Consider the following 22654-nt stretch of genomic DNA (forward strand, 5'->3'; position numbering starts at 1 on the left):
TGAAACTGTAATAATTAAAAAGCAAACCAATCTTTGTACTAATAACCAAGATAAACACCGAAGGACATCACTGCTTAAAGGCTGACTGAACAGATCATTTAAAAAGGAACCAATTAATAATCTCCTGCTGCAGGTGATGAATTTTGTAGCCTGCAATGCAACTCCAACTGAAAGAAACAGGAGAGGCAAGAGTTACGGAAGATTTAACAGAGTGAAAGCTGAGGGCTCGCGTCGGCCGGGGCACCTAAGCAACCTCCTTCCGCATCTGCACCCATTCCGCTGCCGCCCCGAGTCGACAACCCAGTCCAGAGGCCGCCCAGTTCACCGCCAGCCTCAGCTGTCGCCCACCTCTCTGCTTAGCCCATCTCCGCTGCCGCGGCCGGTTCGTCTCCTAGCACCGAGTCGACCAGATCTGAGGCCGCCGCAAGTCTGTCCCTGTCCGCCACCCGTTTTTTCCCCTTTTCTTTTGCGGGGAATAAAAAATGTGACTCGCCTTTAGGAATATATTTATTATTTCCCCCTAAAACAAGTATTAATTCACCTACATATAGAGTACTTCACCAATAATTTGATGATTATTGCTGGTTTTTAAACTTCTAATTTATTCATCTTTAATCATAACAATACAACGTACACCATAAATAACAAAAATTACATCTCAATCTGTAGATCACCTAGCGACGACTACAAGCACAGAAGCGAGCTGAAGATGCGCTGCTGTCATCGCCCCTCACTCGCTGGAGCCGGGCAAAACCTGTCGTAACAAACGTTGAAAAGTTGTCGTGCTAAGGCCTCAAAAGACAGCGCAGTAGAACAGCAAACGCTGGCTATGAAGAGTGACGTAGATCGTAAGCATCCAACATGAAGACACACGTACGTAGACAAATTACGACCAGATCCGAGCAAATCCACTAAAGACATATCTGCCAGAGACACGCCTCCACACATCCATCGACGACACTAGAAGTACCACGAGAATAGGGCCTAGGCAGGGAAAACCTTATTTCATCTTCAGGGAGCTGTCGCTCTCTCGTCTTCCCGAGCAGGACACAAACCATAACAAATCTCGAAAAAAGTTCCAAAAACGAAGACCTCCCATCAACAAGGGCAAGATTCCACTCTGCTCCCATATCCCTAAGGCCATTGGAAATGAGGAGGACCAACGACAACGCCGACGAAAGGCAAAGGAAGCCTAACCTTTTAGTGGAGGCGGCGGAAGTAGGGAATTAGGTGTAGCTAGCTCTATATATCTGGGCTGAATTAAGTTTTCACACTGTATATATGACGCAATAAGATAGAGAAATCTTGCAACATGTAGGCTGTGTTTAGTGGTCTGCATACAACCCAACTAGGCCCGTTGTACGCAACTTTTTTCGATGTCGGGCTGTTAAGTTACATACAAACACTGTTAGGCCTGCATAACACAATTCTTAAAGCATAGGCCTAGCTTTTTCTATTTTCCTTTTCGTTTTTTCTTTTCTTGTTCTGTTTTTCTTTTCTCTTTTTTTTTTCTTATTTTTCAATTTTGCGAACTCTTTAAAATTCGCATTTTTTTATTTTTTCGTTTTAAATTTCTAGACGTATTTTTAAAAATGTACATGAACATTTTTGAAATCGTGAACAATTTTTTGAAATAATGATTTTTTTGAATTACGTACCTTTTTACTTTTTGCTTTTTTGAAATCCACAAACATTATTTTTTGCCGAATTCAAAAATGTTCATCAATGGAAAAATATTCAACAATACAAAAAAAGTTCATCAAATTCAACTTTTATTCATGAGATTTAAAAAATGTACAATAAAATTCAAATTTTGTTCACGAAATTCCAAATATTGTTCATATATTTTCAGAAACTATTCATCAAATTCAAATTTTGTTCATGCATTTAAAAAACATACTTGAATACAATTTTTGTTCATTAAGTTTAAAAAATGTGCATAGAATTGAAATTTTGTTAATCAAATACAAAACACTGTTTTCATTATTAGAAATCCTCATAAAATATTTTTCAGCAAAATAAAAAAAAGGTTCGTTAAAATTCAAAAATGTTCGTTCTTTTGAAATCTTGACCTTTTTTTTTTGGATTAAAGAACTGCTTTTTGAATCTGGTGAACATCTTTTGAATCCGTTAGTGTTTATCATTTCCCGAACATTTTTCTTCAAATCATGAACAATTTTTGTATTCCCGAAGATTTGACACTTTGCAACTCTTTTTAAAAATCCGGAATTATTTTTAGAAAGGAAAAGGATATATGAAACAGAGAAAAAAACACGGTGGTTCCCGCCCCGTAGTGATTCCTAGCGTTCAGCGTGGAATAGGAGCTCCGAATATGGGGCAGAGTCTCAAGTCCGAATATGGAGCTCGCACCAAGCTGATGCCCGCCTTCTTCCAGCAAGCAGGTTCGTACGCCCGCGTACCTCTGTCGACCCTCGGCCTGGCCGAAGGTACCTGGCGCCCGCTGGGCCTACCGGCCATGGAGATGCGGTGAAGGAGACTCCAGAGAACCCAGGCCTGTGCTGGATAACACAACCAACGCTACCTGTGTCTTGTTCACGTATTTAGACAGTTTAGAGTGCTAACAGGAGAAGAAGCGCGGATCAGTGGGAGGTGCCGCCGTGCAGATGCAGTACCACTGCCGGTGAGGTCATCCGGCAGCACAACCAAATTGTAATTCATATTTAGTTTCATGTACAGTATGATGCAGCAGCAATCATGCTTTCAGGACATGTAAACCTGATCAATTCCCATCATCATTTTACATGCATATAAACCAGAATAAACGACAGCCATTCAACTTGCTCAGACACAAAGGTACCAAGCAAGCAAGCAACATTACATTTCCATCATCAGGAAGTATTCAGCAGAAATGATTCAGAATTCAAATAGAGATTACAAGAGGGAATAAACAAAACAAAATGCAAGTTTTTCAACGGAATATGATCCATTGTGCCCCCAATGCAAAAATGATAGCTAAACAAAAATGCACAAGAGATGGTAGCACCAGATCTTTTTCAGTATGACAGTAAGTTCGAGGCAAGGTAGATAGCCAGGCACACATCATCCTGGATCGGTAAAACTGATAGAGCATGTGACTTGGAGAAGCATTTAGTAGATATACTGACAAAAGGGATGTATTTATTTATTTTTGAACTGAAAAGAGATGTAGTTAGTTAGAAGGAGAAAATAATGGGGATGCTCCTAGTACCTCTTTCAGTTGAGGAGCATTTTAATTCCCCTCCTCCTTGCTCTTTTCCTTGACAGACAGACGGTTGCTGCGAGGGTTGGGCTCACTGGCCGAGCAGAGGAAACAGAGTAGTAAAGCAGAGCCGCAGAGGAGAATAAACAGAGTAGTAAAGCAGAGGAGTAGTAAAACTGCGTATGTGCCTTTTTTTTATTAACTGCTTACTAGCGACTACATGGGTTGTAAATAGCCAACTCCACAACCAACTATCAAGTGTAGCGTCTAAATCACGGTCACTGAATTTGGTCAGAGTACAGTGTTAAACATGCAACATGTCACGTTATGTGACTGGCGCATCTCATAGGAGATAGTTGAGATAGTTAGGTTGTTAGATTCTTATGTTTATCTCATGTAACCTCTTATTTCTATCTCCTTTCTTGATCTCCAAGATTGTAATCCAAACCGCATGTATGCGCTGTTATGGGAGGTGCGCCCCAACTAAGCAGCATGCAAGTTTTTCATAGAAAACACAGTCAATTGTGTCCCAACAAAAACAATTCTTGAGCCTTGATCTCCAAACGTCAGAAACAGAGACAATCAAACGCAATGCAATTAGCAATGCAATCTCCCCTGTTTCAGCTTCCGTTTTCCATCTTCTACCCTTCAAGTGCTGACCCATAGCTTCTGAGACAAAATATATGCATGGTAACAATCCAACACAAGTGCGTACATACACATGGAGAAAGAGTCCTTAAACCTGGAACACACGGCGAAATTCGTTCCATGACACTTCACCTCAAAGTGCGAAGAGTATCATGGCACATTAAAATTTGTTCCATGACACTTCACCTCAAAGTGCGAAGAGTATCACGGCGTGCTTTTGTTCCTAACTATTTCAGAACAAAACTGACGAATAATAACACACATGACATATATACGATCGACTTTCATGGTAGGTATCATCACGACACAGTAATCCAACAAAAAAAATTGGAAACAAGAGAAACAGAAATCAAGTATTCAGCACAAAAAAAAATCCCCAATGCAAATGGTGCTTAGATTCCACCGAATTCATAAAGCTACTACAGACAGAGTACAAGCGAATTAACAATAGCATCGGTATTCAGACTCCGACAGGCAGAACCATTTTAATAGTGATAAGGGTATTACTTCGGCAGAAATTTCCAGCCACCTAGGCACAAACCACGCAACCCGACCGAGGATCAGCATCACACTTCCTTCCATCAGCAAGTGCATTAGTTCAGCAGAAATAATCCGCACTGCAAGTAGAGCTTAGACAACTGAGTGATCGATTTATGCACTCACTCATTTAGTTGGATTTTATCAGTGAACATGTGAGTATATTGGATGTAATAACGTCTTATATTATGAGATGTAGGGAGTAACACACAGGCCATGCACGATCGAGCCGATGTGATCACTGTACAGTAATTCAACAAAGCTTTAAATTTCTGGAACAAGGGAAACCCAACCCCATTTTTTTCACAAATTTTATGAAACGTGCAGAAATCAAGTATTCAGCAGAAATATTCCTGAATGCAAATAGAGCATAGGTCCTACCAAATGCATAAAAGCAGAAATAATCGCCAATGCAAGTAGAGCTTACACAACTGACTGATCGATTTATGCACTCACTCATTTAGTAGCATTTAATCAGTGAATGCGAAGGAAACAAACAGGTTACAAATTATCTGGTTCGTGAATGCACACAGATCCCGTCTACCAACTGTTGCTGAATAAATGCTAGCACAACAATATTCGTTCCACGAAATTTCACCTAAAAAACATGAAGGGTATGTGACAGCGTGCTTTAGTCCCCTCCGTTTCAGAACAGAACTGATGAAGATGAATAACACACATGCCATGCACGATCTGAGTCGATCTGATCACTGTACAGTAATTCAACAAAATTTGAATTTCCGGAAAAAGGGAAACCCAACCCCACTTTTTCATAATTTTATGAAACGTACATAAATTAATCAAGTATTCCGAAGAAATATTCCTGAATGCAAATAGAGCTTAGGTCCTATCAAATGCATAAAAGCTTCTCGGGACAGAGTATGGGCGAATAAAGAACCATAACTATTCTGAGTAACAGAGCTTAAATCTGAATCATCAAAGTAAGGGACAGTGGCAATCAAACACTGTGTGTAGAAAAGTAGCAACTTCAGTTGAGAGAGACTCGAGACCACTTTTTCCAGGAGGTGTCTCTCTTTCATCTTCAGTTGAGACTCCACGACAAGTGCACCGCAAGGTGCAAAGAATATTAATTAGCTTCATGCCTCCTTCGGTACGAAATTCCATGCTCCAGCCGCGCAGCATACCTGGATTGGTAAAAGGGAAACAGTAAAACATGTGAGTCTGAGAAAACCAGAAGCGGCTCGGACACAGATATATTTGGGTGGGGAAAATTAAAATCTGACTACGTTCTTACAAGAGAAAATCAAATAAAAAATGTACCTCTTGCAGTTGGTGATGACGATCATCCCATTTTAGGACTCATCAGTGTCACCTTCTCCCTTGCTCTTCTCGTCACTACCACTGGTCTCTTCATTGTCCTCATCAGTGTCACTGCCTCCCTCCTCATCACTACCACTGGTCTCTTCATTGTCCTCTCCTTCTGAATCTGATTCCCCCTCAAAAGTAAGTGCAAGATGGTTGGGATTGGCACCCGCTTCCTTCCTGATCTCAGCAGCTGCAGCCTTGCATTCTGAAGGTGTCGCATCTTCATCATCAAGATATATCTTAGCTTCTTTGAGAGATGAGAGATGCTCAATGCCTGAATAGAAGCCATTAGCTTTCGCTGCCGACACACTGAATGTGATGGTAAGTTCCTCAAGCTTGGGCGCAGACCCTTTCACAAACGTAACATATGCTCGTTCAGTTTTAAATCCGAAGTCCAAAACCTTCAGATTCAGGAAAGAATTGCGTTGTACTGTGGCAACCAACTTATTTGATGGCCATAGGAACAGGCGAAGTAAGGATGGGACCTGCCCAAGAGTAACCAAATCATCTTCTGTCATTTCAGTTAGGCAGATGCACAGGTCGGCAAGGTTAGTGAGTGCTGGTGTAATCCACTTTGGAAACTTGGTGAACGAATACTTGTAATCCGTGGAAAACCTTTGAAGAGAAGATGGCAGAGGGGACCAAGAATCTAAGAAGTCGAGGGAAGCACAGCTCAGTGATATATCCAAAGATCGGAGTTTGCAGGTGCCAAGCTTGCACAGTGAGGAGAGGAACGCCTCTTCACATCTCTTGTCCTCGCAAGATACTTTATCGAATATTCTGTTCGCAGGCCTGAGATCAACCTTGAGCTCCTTCAAACTTGTTAGGTTCCCGAGATCCTCCAACACATCCGTTTTACTGGAGGCAATAACGAAGCCTGACATCAACTGTAAGTTCTTCATATCCCCAATCCCATCTGGTAGTATCCATCCCCGTCCTTCTAGGTGTTGAAGTTTAGTTAGCCGGCCAAATCCAGCAGGCAACTCATGCACACCTGTATACCCAGAAACTAGGGTCTCTAGATTACCTAGCATCACTATCCCTGATGGTAGCTTTGATATATCTGTGCCTCTAAAGTTGAGGTACTTCAGTTGGAATAATTTGTCCATACCGTTCATATCAGAGTCCTTTAAATCCTTACAACCTTCAAAATCCAGAACACGTAAAGCTTCAAACTGATCAAGAGCGGGCAAATGTTTGATGCAACATGATGGCATTACTATCAATGTTCGAACATGGCTTATATCCACATTTACCAGTGCAGATGCAAGTTCCTTGTCAATGTACTGGATCGATAGCCGCCGAATATAACCTTGCTGATTTTCCAAATTTTGACCTCCACCTACCACAGTGGTAAAATTACCTTCAACTGATTTTGAAATAATAAGTTCAAGCATCATGTCATGGACTCGACATGCTCGAACCTTACCATCAAAGCCAATGTCCACTGGTTGGACCATACTTTTGTTGATAAGCTCATAAAAGTAATTCTCAGCAGCCTCTTGCTTGCTCTGTCCACGCTCTTCAGAGATGAACCCTTCTGCTATCCATAGCCTCACTAGCCTTGTTCTCTCAATCACATGGTCCTCGGGAAATAAACTTAGATACAACAAGCACGTCTTGAGATTAGGTGCAAGATCATTATAACTCAGAGATAGTATGCTGCTCATGCCCTCTAGACTCTTAGTTTTCTCCAGTGCAGAACCAATTGACCTCTTAACCTTCTCCCACTCTTCCTTGATAGCTGGTCGGTTTGCTAGTAAACCAGCTATACTTATAATTGCCAATGGTAGGCCTCCACATTTCTTTAGAATATTATTTGAAACTTCTTCCAACATGTCAGGGCAATTTTTCCCGGACCCAAATATTCTTGTGAAAAACAATATTCTAGAGTGGAGATCACTTAGGGATTTTAGTTCATACATCTGGTCATCACCTCCCAAACAACATGACTTGGCTACATCAATGATGCGTGTAGTAACTATAATTCTGCTAGAGCAACTGTTCTCTGGGAAAGCACACTTGATAGTTTTCCATGCTTGTGCAGACCATATATCATCAATGATGATGAGATACCTATAAATTAGCAAATCGTGTCAACCGATTATGATAAGAAATTATGCTTTAACACTCAAACGTGCCATGAAACTCCAATATCACTTCATGTTTTTAAGAAAATGAAATATTTATTATGCCCGATCTCTGCATCACAGACGCATAGTACATAATTGGTGTAGTTTATAGATCTACGATGTTCATTGCCTATGTTTCCCTATACAGTTGCAAGCTAGCTTCATTTAAAAAAATAACAAGGACTATCACTCACTTGTTACTGGATCACAAGCAACCATAAAATATTTTACATTTTTTTGCTTTATGGAATTGAAAAACTATTAGAATGCTTGAATCTACTATGTCAAACGAAGATGATAAGAAGATATATATAAAATAAACTCATACTTTAGTAGTTTGTTCGTCAAATGTGGGAGATAATTTTTTTTAGAAGTTTGACTACTTTATTAACTGCAAAACAATCGAGTTAATGAAGGATTTAGGAACAAATATATTGATGATGACAAATATTTCATGTTGTAAGCATCTTATAGCTGGGTACACAATACTTTCCTAGCATTGATTGTAAGGATTGTTCAAGCCGACCTCAATTGAGTTGTTTTCTTTGTGTGGAATTAATAATAGTATAGTCAATAATAAGTGGCTCAAACAGCAGGCACTATGCATGAAACGTCTATTAAGAGAATTAACAAAGATCGACGTTACCTTTTATTTTGCAGTAGTTCTCTTAGCTTTGAAATGGACTTAATTTCATCCCAATCACTAGTATCATTTGTGGATCCACCTTGGCATGACACTTGAGAGATCACATCCTTCATAATTTTCTTTATATCTGGTTTTTGCGAGACCGATACGAAAGCCTTACAATCAAATTGCCCTTGAATCTTGCGATAGATCTCATTTGCCAGTGTTGTTTTTCCCAATCCACCAAAACCAACAATAGACAACACCTTGCGAGGTTTGGATGAGTTGCTTCCTTCTTCCACCATCCACTTGGCAAGATCATCCCTTGGACCATCCACGCCCACAAGGTGTGCCTCCTCAGCAAAGACAGCATGCAGCCGGGGATCCAGGGCCAGATGGCCAGTGGTGCTAGAAGGAACATCATTCAACTTGTAACTGTCCTTGAGATCTTTCACTTGCTTGATGCGATCCTTCAGGTCATCGATTTGGTCGGCAATTTCACACCGAGCTCCAAGCGTCTTCAGAGGGAGAGTTATCTTGCGCAAGAACTCCTTGAAACCACCACGATGACCACGCTTACCAAGGTGATGGATGAACTTGTCGAAGATGTCCTCGGTGTCATATGCCAGCTCCCGCACCAGAGATATCCATGCCTTCACTTGCCCACTTGGATCTTCCAGCTTAGTGTACTCTTCGAGGGCAGCATGCATGGTGGTGAGCTCAGATTCAAGGGAGCGAATCTCACGGCGGACCCCTTTGAGGCGGCCATACTCGCCGGCGAGCAGACCACTGAGCTTCACCAGCAGGGGACCCAAGGCGCCGAGTGCAGCGCTGACCACAGGCGTCATTGATTGCCGGCCGGTAGCTATTCCCTGTCACTGCATTGTATCTCTCTTGGGTGCTTGTGTGTTTGGAGCGAAGAGAAGAACTCAGGCGAGTGAAGCTAGCTAGCTGGCTACAAAGAAGAGGACAAAGCAGGATTTCTTTGGCTCACCTAACAAAGGCAGGCACATGAATGGCCACGCGCTAGCATGTGCATCTGCATAGAAAAAGGCGAGCTAGTTCTTGGTGCGAGCGAGTAAAGAACAGCTCGTGTCAGATGAATACACGTTAACAAAACCAAAGCAGGAAAGGATTCCTTCAACAATGCGCCTTCAACGGTCACTTTAATTAGCATCACTAAAACTACTCAAGATAATCTCCGTGTGTGTGCTTGTTACGCTCCAAACAAGCACAGGCAGGAAGAGGACATCTAGCTAGCTGTTGGTGGGTAACTGGGTGCTCGTAGCTAGTTGCAAGCTTTGGTTAGCACACCGAACCATGGCTCAATGATGTTATTTTATGTACGGGGAGCAGCGAATTAGCATGTGCATGCATGATGCCACTGGGTTCCGACAGGGAGAACCTTATTAGCAGTAATTAACATATTCGGGTTAGTAAAACCAAGCATCTTGCCGGCCACTTGTACGTTTAAGCCCGGAAATCTGGTCATCATACCAAGTGCTAGATCCATGCTTGTACTGATCCTCTAGAGATGACCATGGTACTTTCAGTTTTGTAGATACTGTCTTCGTAGGTTGTAACCCCTGCAATTGCAAAGGAAATTAAGGACACATAAATTTCTGACCACTATTTGCTTATCTGCAAATGAAAAGGAAAACGTCGATGCACGGATGTGGATATATATGCCAGCATTGTCCTGGCTGGAGACTCGTCGTTTGACTTTGGGGATAGAATAGTTTATCCGTGTTTGCCATGTCACCATATCCGTGCTCAATCCTATTTGATTCACGAGCAACTGGATTCAGCAAAAGAAAAGAAAAAAACTGACGATAAATTGGAACATCCTTCTTAAGGTGTATTTGGAATATTAGACAAGAAAGAACATAGTGCCAAACATGACTAGCAGGGATCACCCGTTCGCTCGCCCGTGCCGCTCTCGCGGGCGGCAGGGCGAACCCTAGCCACCGCCGGCCAGCGGCCCTCCCCCAACCCTTCCCCCCCTGCCGCCGCCGGAGGGCGCCGCCGGGCGAAGCCCGGCTGGCGGCGGCGGCGGCGGTGGGACCTTCTTTCCTTCTTCCTTGGCATCCGGTGGCGCGGGACGCAGGGCCACGGTGAGGAGCGCGTCGTTCGTGCGGGATGGCGCGGCGGCAACCCGGGCGGCGCGCCGGTGGCGCGGCCGTGCGGCGGAGTGGCGGCGGCTGCGTGGTTCTGGTGGCGCGGGCTTGTGCGTGGGGAGGGCAAGGTGCTGGCTTCTTCGGGGCTTCCTCGTCAGATCCCGGCGCAAGGGCCGCGGGCCGCGGCGGCGCGGGCTGGGGACGGTGTCCAGCTAGGCTGGGCCGGCCTCCAGCATGGTGCGGCGTGCCGGCTGGTGCGCTCGTGGCGGGGCGTGGCTGTACGGGCGTGGGGGCTGCAGAACTGGTGGTGGCTGCGGTGGCGCCCGTGCGGTCGACGCGGGTGGTGGTGGCGGTGGTCTCCGTGAGGGGGCGGCAAGGCACGTGGCTCCGGTGGTGCGTGCCCGGCGGCTCCGGCACTTGGAGCTCGCCGGGCGACGCGGATGGGCAGCGGCCGGGCGTGGCTGCTGTTCCGGCCGTGGGTGGCGGCATCGGTAGATCTCAGTGGCCTACCGATGTCGTGGCGGCTCCACGGTGGCTTGATGGTTCTGTCCGCGGCAACGGCCGGCTTCTCCGGCGTCGGTTTGTCTGCGTTCGGGCCGTCTCGACCTTCACCCCATCTCCTCGTCGCCCGGGAGCTACTCCCATCAAAGAGCTGGTCCCCTCCCAGGTGCGGTCCACCGCTCGTCTCGCGCCCGATGCCACAGGATAGAGCTCGTCTCGCGCACGATGCAGCAGGACCGAGCTCGTCTCGTGCACAATGCAGCAGGACTGACCTCGTCCCCCTCTTGTTGCTGCAGGACCGAGCTCAGCTTGCGCTTAGGGCAGCAGGATGGGTCGGTGGATGCCAGTTCTGGCCGACCTATTGGGTCTCGACGCTGGGGGTCGCCCAGGGCCGCGAAAGGTGGGACCTTTCCGCTCGTCTCTTTCGTTGGGGTGCGACGGGTCACGGGTGAGGTGGTGTCGAGGTCTTGGATGCTGGGGCGGCGGCCCTGGTGGTGGTGGTTGCGCGGTGCTCTTGGACAAAGCCCGTGCCTTGGTGCTGCCCGGTCACCATGGTCGTGTGGGCGGCGTGGTTGCCGGGGTGTGGCGTTCGGTGGCGGTGATTGTTGGCCGAGGTGAAAACCTGCTCTATCTTCGGACGGACCGGCGGCGGCGAAGATCGTTCCCTTCTTGAAGGCGTCGTCGCGGCTTTCATTGCCCGTCATGCGGCTCCGGGGGAAACTCTGATCCTTGGATCGGGCGGTGGCGGCGCTCCGACGTCATATCCTTCCTGAAGGCGCCGCCTTGAAGCGCATGGTTCGTCATATGTAGCTTCATTCTTCGAGGCGATAGTGCTAGAAATGGTGTTGCTGCGCTCAGCGCCTATGTATCCTGTCTTGGGTGTGTGCGTGTGTTGCGGTGGCGTGGCGTGTGGTTGTACTGGATGCTTGTGGTTTGATGCTTTATATATAAAGCGGGGCGAAAGCCTTTTTCGGTAAGGTGTGTTTGGGAAAGCTCCACTCCACCTCTAAGCTCTACAGCAGTGAAGACATGTTTGGCTCAAAGGCTAGCTCCAGATCTTGATTTTGTTAGGAAGTGTCAATTTTACCCTTTCTTTTTTACTTTCTATTAATATCGTTCTTTACTAATGACACGTTTCTAAACTCCACTCCACCTCTAAGCACTAGAGCAGTGAAAACATGTTTGGCTCAAAGGTTAGCTCCAGAGCTAGTTTTTTTTTTTGCGAATCAAGAGCTTATATTACTCAAAAAGGGGAATTACATCAAACTGAATACAATCAGCTAGGAAAGTAGGCATATAATTAATCCATAGACATCTCCTTCTCTCCTCTGTGGCCTGTTTTGCGCATCGGTGAGCCGCTTCATTGGCTTCCCTATGTACAAAAGTAAGCTCACATTTAAGAAAACCTTCCATTAGCTCTTTGATCTCATGGCAAACGGCAGCAAAGGCCGACCTCTCTGAAAAAGCAGAGTTGCACATTTTCACCATCTCCTTAGCATCACTCTCTATACAGATCATGGTGTGACCCAGATCTTTTGCTATTTGAAATCCATCCCGGATCGCCAATAATTCCATCATTTGAGCACTGGATGCAAAACGATACCATTGAGCCTGAGCTCTTATAAGCATGCCATTCACGTCTCTGATCACTAGACCTGTGCTACCTCCACCGGTATAATCAAAGAACGCGGCATCAACATTGATCTTAAGGATTCCCCTATCTGGAGGTACCCATTGAAATGTCTCCAACTTTGCCGGAGGTTTAACTTCTTTGCCTATGGTTGTTAGATCAACAGCATATTATCCAGTGCCCAACGAACAGAAGCTTGCACTGATCTTTCCTTCTTCCCATGGGGCCTATCATTTCTCTCCGACCAAACCGCCCAGCAACCACAAAGGACATTACATGTGAATTGATCAGAGCCTAGCTTACCTTCAATCAAGTCTGATGCCCAAGTTTGCGGGTGTAGGTCTGGAATTTTAATGTGCGCGAACTCTTTCATTTCTTTCCAGAAAAGCCTTGCCCACGTACACTGAAATAGAGCATGGATGATAGTCTCCTCCTTCCCACACAATTCACAAAAAGGCAATTTCTTTATGTGCCTTTTCAACAGAGCAAACCTACAGGGAACAAATTCCTTTATGACTCGCCACCAGAAATTCTTTACTTTATGTGGTACAGCTATTTTCCACAACTTTTTCCAGAAAGAACTTCCAGCAGCTACTGACGTAGATGGAGTGTCTGACTGTCGCGCCCAAATTCTTAGCGTTTTATAGGGCGAACGAACCATGAAATTGCCATGTTTCTCCTTCTCCCAAGCCCATACATCATCTCCCAAGTTGCCGATCGGCATTGCACATATTGTCTGAATATCCGGCGCCACGAAGTTTGACTCCAGTACTTCCATATTACAGGTGCCATTCTCCTGATCGATGAGCTCTTCCACCATAGTAGCAGTAGAGCCTGGTAGCTAGCCGAAGGATAGGTCGGTAGCCATGATTAGAAACAATCCATGGATCCTCCCAAATTTTTATACTTGATTGGTCTCCGATGCGTTTAACTAGCCCCAGTTTCAACACCTTTCTGCCATGTAATATGGCTTTCCATGTGTGTGAGGAGTTCCTCTTATTTGCTGCAGACATAAAATCTGAGTCGTGAAAGTATCGTCCCTTGAGTACCTTAGCACAAAGCGAGTCAGGATTAGTCACTAGTCTCCATCCTTGCTTAGCCAGCATGGCTTGATTAAAGAGACCAAAATCTCTAAAACCCATTCCCCCTTTGCATTTTGGAATAGCTATATCTTGCCATTTTTTCCAATGCATCCTCCTTTTATTTTGGAATAGATTTTGTTGAGGAATGTCAAGTATACCCTTTCTTTTTTTCCGTTTTTAATTCCTACTCCCTCCGTCCGAAAATACTCGTCATCAAAATGGACAAAAAGAGATGTATCTAGAACTAAAATACATCTAGATACATCCCCATTTATTCATTTTGATGACAAGTATTTCCGGACGGAGGGAGTATTAATCTTGTTGTGCCAGCGCGGAGAACAACCAACACGGTGAGCTAATTGTGTGGGACCCCCTAACCTGCCAGCACAACCTCATACCGCCGGCGCCTGGGCCTGGCTTCCAACACGGGCAGAGGTACGGCGCTCCTCTGGTCTACGATGGCGATCACGCCCACGATGGGTACTGCCACTGGTCGCAGTTCCGCATCATCTTCACGTACAACGAGTATGACGGCTGGAGTGGCCGGGGTTCGCCGATCTACATCTTCGCCCGCATCTACAGCTCCAAGACAGCGAAAGGCAACAAAAATTGCTCCTAAATATGTATGATCTTTTATACTTGACAAAATAAACTTTCTACGCACTTGTGATGAAAAGGAAATAGAATCTATATACTGCATAATAAATATTGCTATCACAAGGAGCAATATAAAGTAATGTTTCTTTGTATTAAGAGTTTGCACATCTAAAAATTAAAAGCGCCTGGCAACCTCTGGTTCCCTCTATGAAAGACTTATCTTTTACTTCTCAGTCTTTATTTTTATGCAAGAATCAAATTATTTATCTCCCTTCCAACCTCAGTTAATCTACACTGGCAAGCATTATGTGGTAAGGAAAGATTCAGGCACATATATCCAGTTGAATATAGGTGATCAAAAGTTATTATTGTTGACATTATCCTTCTGATAACTAAGTTGGGAGATGAAACATAAAACCCCCATCTTCCTTTGTGTCAGATGGAAACATTTGTTCTAAAATATGCTCTGAGTGTTTACAATTATAGAAGACTATATGATGGTTGAGTATGTGAAATCTGCCAAATCAAAAGTTCTCACATAGACTTTTCTTGAAATATCATGAATTGTAATTGCTTTTATGATTGAGAACATAGTTCGCTAGTTTTTAAGGAAGTTTATTTCTTATTGAAAGGACTACGATTGATTCCGTATAATTATGGGTCAAGGTCACTTCGGGAGCGTAGTGTGGTGTGGCCCTCGCCGTCGCATGCTGTCAAGGATGAGCCGCACTCCCCGCCCACCACCGCGTGAAGCCGGAACCGCGTCACCTCTCTGCCACATGAAGGAGTCGGCATCCCACCACGCAACCCTATCATCCATCGGCAGACAACCACGACGTCCAAATTGGGCGCCACGTGAAGGAGGAGCCGGTGTCGCCACCGCCGCATAGCCGGTGCGCCTGGATCGACGGGCTGGCGTTGCCGGCCCGCCGCAAGCGCACAACCTGTTCATCAAGGAGGAAGTGCTGCCGCGATCGCCAAGGCATGCGGGTGCATCCTCCATTACCTCAGTGGAGGTGGCGGCGGCGGAGCTAATTCATCATGGGCCATCTTGTCCGGCAAGGACACGGCGACGCAAGAGGAGCGATACAACATGGCTCGTTGATCCGCGTCCAAAAAGTTGGACCAGGCGCTGGCTTGGGTGGGAAATGACCCAGACTTGCCGGCCACCTGAGCTCTCCACCGGCCCGTCACCACCGCAAAGACGGGAGCACGGCGCCTTCACGACCTTTCCGGGGAGCTCGCCAAGACTAGTGAACAATGGCCTCTCGGTGAAACCTCCACCAATACCGGCAATGGAAAGGCCGCCAGGGCACCATGACCTGGGTTTGCATTGGCCGTGGCAGCCCTCCACACGGCGCGAGAGAAAGCGGACCAGCTCCTTCGCGAGCACATGTCGCAGGCCAGACAAGGCTATCGCGGCCCCCATCCTCCCGCCACTGGAAGAACGACGGCGACACCTCAGTATTTCAAGAAGATCAATGCGCGGAAAGAGGCATCAAGATCAGAGCACTCCGCACCAACAGAGGCAGCGAGTTCACCTCAATTGAATTCACCTCTCCTACTATGAGGAGTTGGGGATCAACAGGAACACGACAATGTTGTACTCCCCTCGACAATACAAAGTCATCGAATCATGGAACCTGTCCGTGGTGGAGATGGCCTGGAGCCTCATGAAGGCCATGGACGTGTCGTGCGCGTTCTGGGGCGAGGCCGTGCGCACCGTTGTGCACATCTTGAACATGTCACCCATGAGAAGCCTGTAGGGTCTCACTCCATACGAGGCATGTCGTAAGAAGAAGCTGGCGGTGGGTTACTTCCGCACCTTTGGTAATGTCGCACACTTCAAAATCGTCGGTCCCGACATGACCAGGCTAGAAGAAAGATCGTGCCTTGGCACTTTTCTCGGCTACAAGCCGGGAACAATGGGCTATTGGGTGTATGAGCCGATCAGCAAGTGCATGCATATCACGCACGACATGTGGTTTGAAGAGGAACGGTGATGGGACTATAGAAAGGGCGGCAGTGACGCAGAGCACACCCACGCCAAGGAGTTCATGGTGGTGTACTCCGATGCGGAGTTGCCCCTGACAACCACCTAAATCGTGTCCCCGGGAACCACAACGACTCCCAGTACGCCTGCAACATCCACGGAGCCAAGCTCACCTGGCGACACGGAGCACAGTTGGAGTGTCGAGCACACCTGGATCGGCGGGTACACCATCATGCTACGAGAGACCGATGACGATGGCTAGGTGTCTTTGCCCATCAGCAAGAGATTTGACTCTAAGGGGGTGCTGATCGAGTACAACTCTAAGATAAATCCTGAAGCAGACTCAAATACATGACGCCGACGTCTTTAGTGAGACTCCTTCACTGTTCCTAATGTGCAATTGTGCATCACTACCTGATTCCTTTCTAGTTTACGAACTTCCCGTAGTCCCTGCGTCATGTTGCTAATGTCAGAAACTGATCTGGTATTGCTAGCAAGTAGAATATTCATACGTCTCAAACGAATCTATATTTGTTGATTGTTTTCTGCTATGAAATTATCACTTTTGAATACGTTTTGTAGCATTTTATATTATTTTTGGGATTAATCTATTAATAATCTAGTGCCCAGTTGTTAGACTATGTATAGCTTCTGTACCTATGTACGTATATTGTACATATTGTAACACAACCATTATATATAATGAGATAAGCCATCCCTAGAGGGTTGTGCTGGTTCCCCAAAACTTATTGTCTTACATGGTATCACGCTAGGTTACGATCGCTTCCGCTTCTAAACTCTAATACCCGCACCGCCGTCGCAGCCGCCGCCGCCGCGCCACCGATCGCGCCGCCGCCATGTCGAGCGCCGCCACCACCGGTTCCACTGCTGCGGGCTTCCTCCCGGCCTCTCTTGCGGCTCTACTCAACCTCCCGCTCGATGCCGTCTCTGTTCCGGCTTCGATCGGGACAAGGAGCATCGGCTCCGTCTTCTCCACGCCGCCGGCGCCCTCGCTTGAGCGTGACCTCGTGGTCCACACCGCGGCGCCGCCGTCCGCTGCGGACTCCGCAGGCGTCGTCCCGCCGCTCCTGCCGCAAGCGGATCACACTGCCCCGCTGGCGGGGTTGGCGGCGTCCGCCCCGGCCGCGGGCCTTGCGGCGTCCGCACCGGCCGCGAGCTTTGGGGCGCCCGCCCTGGCTGCGGTCCCGCCTCCTCCCGCATCGGCTTCGGTGCCTCCGGCTGCCTCCATGGTGTTTGCACCCCAGGCAGCCTCCTCGATGGGATCGTCTTCGCCGCCGCCGTTTCACTTCGGTCATCTCATCACCATCAAGCTCTCCGCCGACAACTACATCTTCTGGCGTGCGCAGGTTCTCCCGCTCTTGGGGAGTCACTACCTGCTAGGCTACGTCGACGGATCGCTTCCCTGCCCACCCGCGCTGGTAGACAGCGTGCACGGTCCGGTCTACAATCCGGCCCATCGCGTCTGGACGGGGCAGGACCAGGCGAACCTCTCCTCCATCCAGGGGTCGCTCTCGCCGGCAGTTGCCGGCCTTGTTGTCTTCGCGAAGACGTCTCATGAGGCCTGGACCATCCTTGAGCGCACCTTTGCAGCGCAGTCCCAGGCTCGTGTCTCTGCACTCCGTCGTCAGCTTGGAGAGTGTCAGAAGCTTGACTCCACTGCCACTGAGTTCTACAACAAGGTCAAGGGCCTCGCCGACACATTGGCCTCCATTGGACAGCCCCTAACCGACTCCGAGTTCAACTCGTTTATTGTCAATGGTCTTGATGAGGAGTATGATGCCTTAGTCAAGATCATCAACGAGCGGGGCAACTCGACACCCATGCTGGCACACGAGGTTTTCTCTCGGCTCCTTCTCACTGAGCAACGGGTCGAGACTCGCCGCACCAGGGGCACTGGCTCCCTCTCGGCCAACGCCGCCACCAAGGGTGGCCGCTCTTCTTCATCACCCCGGTCTCCCTTGGGGCTGCCACCGTCGCCCGCCTCGGCCCCCCCACCTACTGCGACCTTACCGGGGGCTGGTGGTCCACGTGTGTGCCAGCTTTGTGGCCGCGATGGGCACTGGGCCTCCAAGTGTCATAAGCGCTTCCAGCGAAGCTTCCTTGGTCTTGGCAATGACGGCAAAGATACACGCAACAATGCCCGTCAGGTCGCCATGGCTGATCGTCCCTCGCCGCAGAAGCAACAGGGACACACTCAGTCCTACTCCATCGATCCACACTGGTACATGGACTCTGGGGCGACAGAGCATCTGACCAGCGAGATGGGGAAGCTTCACACTCGTGAACCCTATCATGGCTCCGACAAGATCCACACCGCCAATGGAGCAGGTATGCACATCTCTCATATTGGTCAAGCATCTCTTCTCACTAGACATGCCAATAGGAGTCTTCAGCTTCGCAATGTTCTTCGAGTTCCATCTGTGACCCGTAATCTTCTTTCAGTTCCTAAACTCACACGTGATAATAACGTGCTTTGTGAATTTCACCCTTTTGATCTTTTTATTAAGGATCGGGGCACGAGGGACATTCTTCTTAGTGGGCGGTTGTGCCAGGGCCTCTACCGTCTGGAGCATCCTGGCGTCGCCCGTGTTTTCAGTGGAGTTCGGGTCTCTCCGTCACAGTGGCATGCTCGTCTTGGTCACCCGGCCACACCTATTGTCCGTCATATTTTGCGTCGTCATGAGCTTCCTAGTTTGTCTAGTAATAAAGATGTAGCAGTGTGTGATGCTTGTCAGCAGGGGAAGAGTCATCAACTTCCTTTTTCGGAGTCCAGTCGTGAGGTGAAACATCCTTTAGAACTTGTGTTTTCAGATGTATGGGGTCCTGCTCAGACTTCTGTCAGTGGTCATAATTACTATATCAGTTTCGTTGATGCTTATAGTCGCTTTACCTGGCTTTACCTTATTAAACGCAAATTTGATGTGTTTGATATTTTTGTTCAGTTTCAAAAACATGTTGAACGTCTTCTCAAGCACAAAATTGTTCATGTCCAGTCAGACTGGGGGGGCGAGTATCGCAACCTCAACTCTTTCTTTCAGTCGCTTGGGATAGCTCATCGTTTAGCATGTCCACATACACATCAGCAGAATGGTCCAGTCGAACGTAAGCATCGTCATATTATTGAAGCTGGTCTTACTCTTTTGGCCCATGCATCTGTTCCGTTTCGGTTTTGGAGTGATGCTTTCACCACTGCATGCTTTCTCATCAACCGTACTCCTACTCGTGTATTAAACATGAAGACTCCCATTGAGGTTCTCCTTAATGAACAACCTGATTATACCTTTCTCAAGGTATTTGGGTGTGCTTGCTGGCCGCATCTTCGTCCATATAACAAGCGCAAGCTTGAGTTTCGTTCTAAGAAGTGTGTTTTTCTTGGCTATAGCTCTCTTCATAAAGGTTACAAATGTCTTCATGTTCCCACTAATCGTGTCTATATATCTCGGGACGTCGTGTTTGATGAGCATGTTTTTCCCTTTGCCAACCTTCCTGTGTCCACTGTCGAACCACCATCCCTGCATTCATCCTTTGTTGCTTCTGACCAATTTGATGATGTTGCATACTCTCCTTTGCTGTTACCTAACCATGGTGCAGTAACCGGACGTGGAGCTCGTTTGGAGCTGTTGGAGGATTCACCATCATCATCGTCGTCTTCTGGTGGGCACGTCGATCGCCCTATGTTGCATGGCATCGATTCGCGTGCCCATGCATGGTCACCCGACGAGTCCATCGCGCCGAGCATCTCCACTGCTCGGTCCGTTTCGCCAGCGGCCGCCGAGTCGCCCGCGGCTCGGCCCGTCACGCCGTCTTCGCCTGCGGCTCGGCCCATCACGCCGTCTTCGCCCGCGGCTCGGGTCCTCACGTCGCCTTCATCAGCGGATCGGCCCGCGACACCGGCCGCGCCACGGCCCACTATGCCGAGCTCGCCATCGGCCCGGTCTGTGATGCCGGAGTCGCCAGCTGCTTCGTCTGCTCTGCCGGTTTCGCCGGTGGGTCGGTCTTCTTCGCCAACCGAGTCCGAGGCTACCGTGACTGGCTCCTCGTCACCGGCTGACTCGTCAACGTCGCCATCCTCCAGCCCGTTGCAGGCTGCTCCGTCAACCTCGGTGGTTCCTGTGTCTCGACCACATACACGCAGTCGCAGTGGCATTTTCAAACCTAAGGAACGTAAGGATGGTACGGTTGCTTGGTTGGCTGCTTGTTTGGCTGCTGCTGTTGCGGATCCATCTTCTGAGCCTCGCTCATATCAGGCTGCCCTGCGCATTCCACATTGGCGAGAGGCTAAGGAGCAGGAGTTTCATGCTCTTCTTCGTAACAAGACATGGACTCTCGTTCCTCCACCACCACGGGTAAATGTTATTGACTCAAAATGGGTATTCAAAGTGAAGAAGCATTCGGATGGATCTATTGAGCGTTACAAAGCGCGACTTGTTGCTCGCGGTTTTCGGCAGCGTCATGGTCTTGACTATGAGGACACCTTCAGTCCTGTCGTCAAGCCTACCACTATTCGGCTTCTTCTCTCCATTGTTGTTTCTCGTGGTTGGTCACTTCGTCAACTTGATGTGCAGAATGCTTTTCTACATGGAATTTTGGAGGAAGAGGTTTATATGAAACAGCCGCCTGGTTTCTCTGATCCTGATCGTCCTGACTATATCTGTCGTCTTTCCAAAGCACTATATGGTTTGAAGCAAGCTCCTCGTGCCTGGCATGCCCGCCTTGCCTCTGCCCTTCGTGCTCATGGGTTTGTGCCGTCTACTGCTGACACTTCATTATTTCTTCTACAGAAGCCAGAAGTCACTATGTATCTTTTGGTATATGTCGATGATATTATCCTTGTCAGCTCTTCTCAGTATGCTGCTGATGCTCTTGTCTGCTCTCTTGGTGCTGATTTTGCGGTCAAAGATCTTGGGAAGCTTCACTACTTTCTTGGAGTTGAGGTCACTTCTCGTGCTACTGGTCTTATCCTTACGCAGAAGAAGTACTCCTTGGAGTTGTTACAAAGAGCTGGCATGCTGAAGTGCAAACCGATCACCACACCCATGTCGTCTACCGACAAGATAACAGCTGTTGATGGTGAGCTTTTGTCTCCTGCGGATGCCACAGAGTACAGGAGCATTGTTGGTGGACTTCAGTACTTGACGATCACGAGACCAGATATCTCTTATGCTGTTAACAGGGTTTGTCAGTATCTTCAGGCTCCCAGAGATACTCATTGGGCTGCTGTTAAACGCATTCTTCGTTATGTTCAGTTCACCCTGACATTTGGTATGCATATTCGGCCGACTTCCTCTCGGGTCCTTTCGGCCTTCTCTGATGCAGATTGGGCTGGTAGCCCAGATGACAGGCGATCCACGGGGGGTTATGCAGTATTCTTTGGCTCTAATTTGATCGCCTGGAGTGCTCGGAAACAGGCTACTGTGTCACGTAGCAGTACTGAAGCTGAGTACAAGGCTGTGGCTAATGCTACTGCAGAGATTATTTGGGTGCAGTCTTTGCTTCAGGAGTTGGGTTTGTCTCAACCACAGCCTCCTATTCTTTGGTGTGATAACATCGGTGCTACATACCTTTCTGCAAATCCAGTATTTCATGCCCGAATGAAATACATTGAAGTTGACTATCACTTTGTACGGGAACGTGTATCACAGAAGCAACTCCAGATCAAGTTTATCTCATCTAAGGATCAACTTGCAGACATCTTCACTAAGCCTTTACCGCTGCCACAGTTTGAGGCTTGTAGGCGCAATCTTACCCTTCTCAGTTCTTTAGAAAGTGGCTAAGATTGAGGGAGGGTGTTAGACTATGTATAGCTTCTGTACCTATGTACGTATATTGTACATATTGTAACACAACCATTATATATAATGAGATAAGCCACCCCTAGAGGGTTGTGCTGGTTCCCCAAAACTTATTGTCTTACACCAGTGCATGTTTTTGTTTTCTGCATGTTTTTTGTTTACACAAAATCAATATCTACGAAGAATACCCTGCCAATTTAATAAGAATGTTTTGGGCAACGAATGATCCAGGAAGTTCCAGGGGAGATCGGGAGGACCCACAGTGGGCCCACACCGCCATCTGGCACGGCCAGGATCTGGCACACACATATGGAACCAAAATTGGCTCCCTATAGGCCAGCGATAGGCGCCGGTGCGCCGGCCGAAATTTCGGCCGGTCGCACCACAGCCACCCGATTCACCCCCTTGTGCGCCGTTGGATTTGGTCCTCCCTCCCATGACATCTTCTTCCCCG

General features: G+C 47.6%; 1 pseudogene; it reads right to left on the bottom strand.

Annotated features, from left to right (window-relative positions):
• Nucleotides 1-5122: 5122 nt before the first annotated feature.
• LOC119312909 lies at nucleotides 5123-9403 on the bottom strand (annotated as a pseudogene).
• Between the last annotated feature and the right edge of the window lie 13251 nt (nucleotides 9404-22654).

The sequence above is a fragment of the Triticum dicoccoides genome, chromosome 5B, assembly GCF_002162155.2.
Source record: "Triticum dicoccoides isolate Atlit2015 ecotype Zavitan chromosome 5B, WEW_v2.0, whole genome shotgun sequence".
Classification (NCBI taxonomy): domain Eukaryota; kingdom Viridiplantae; phylum Streptophyta; class Magnoliopsida; order Poales; family Poaceae; genus Triticum; species Triticum dicoccoides.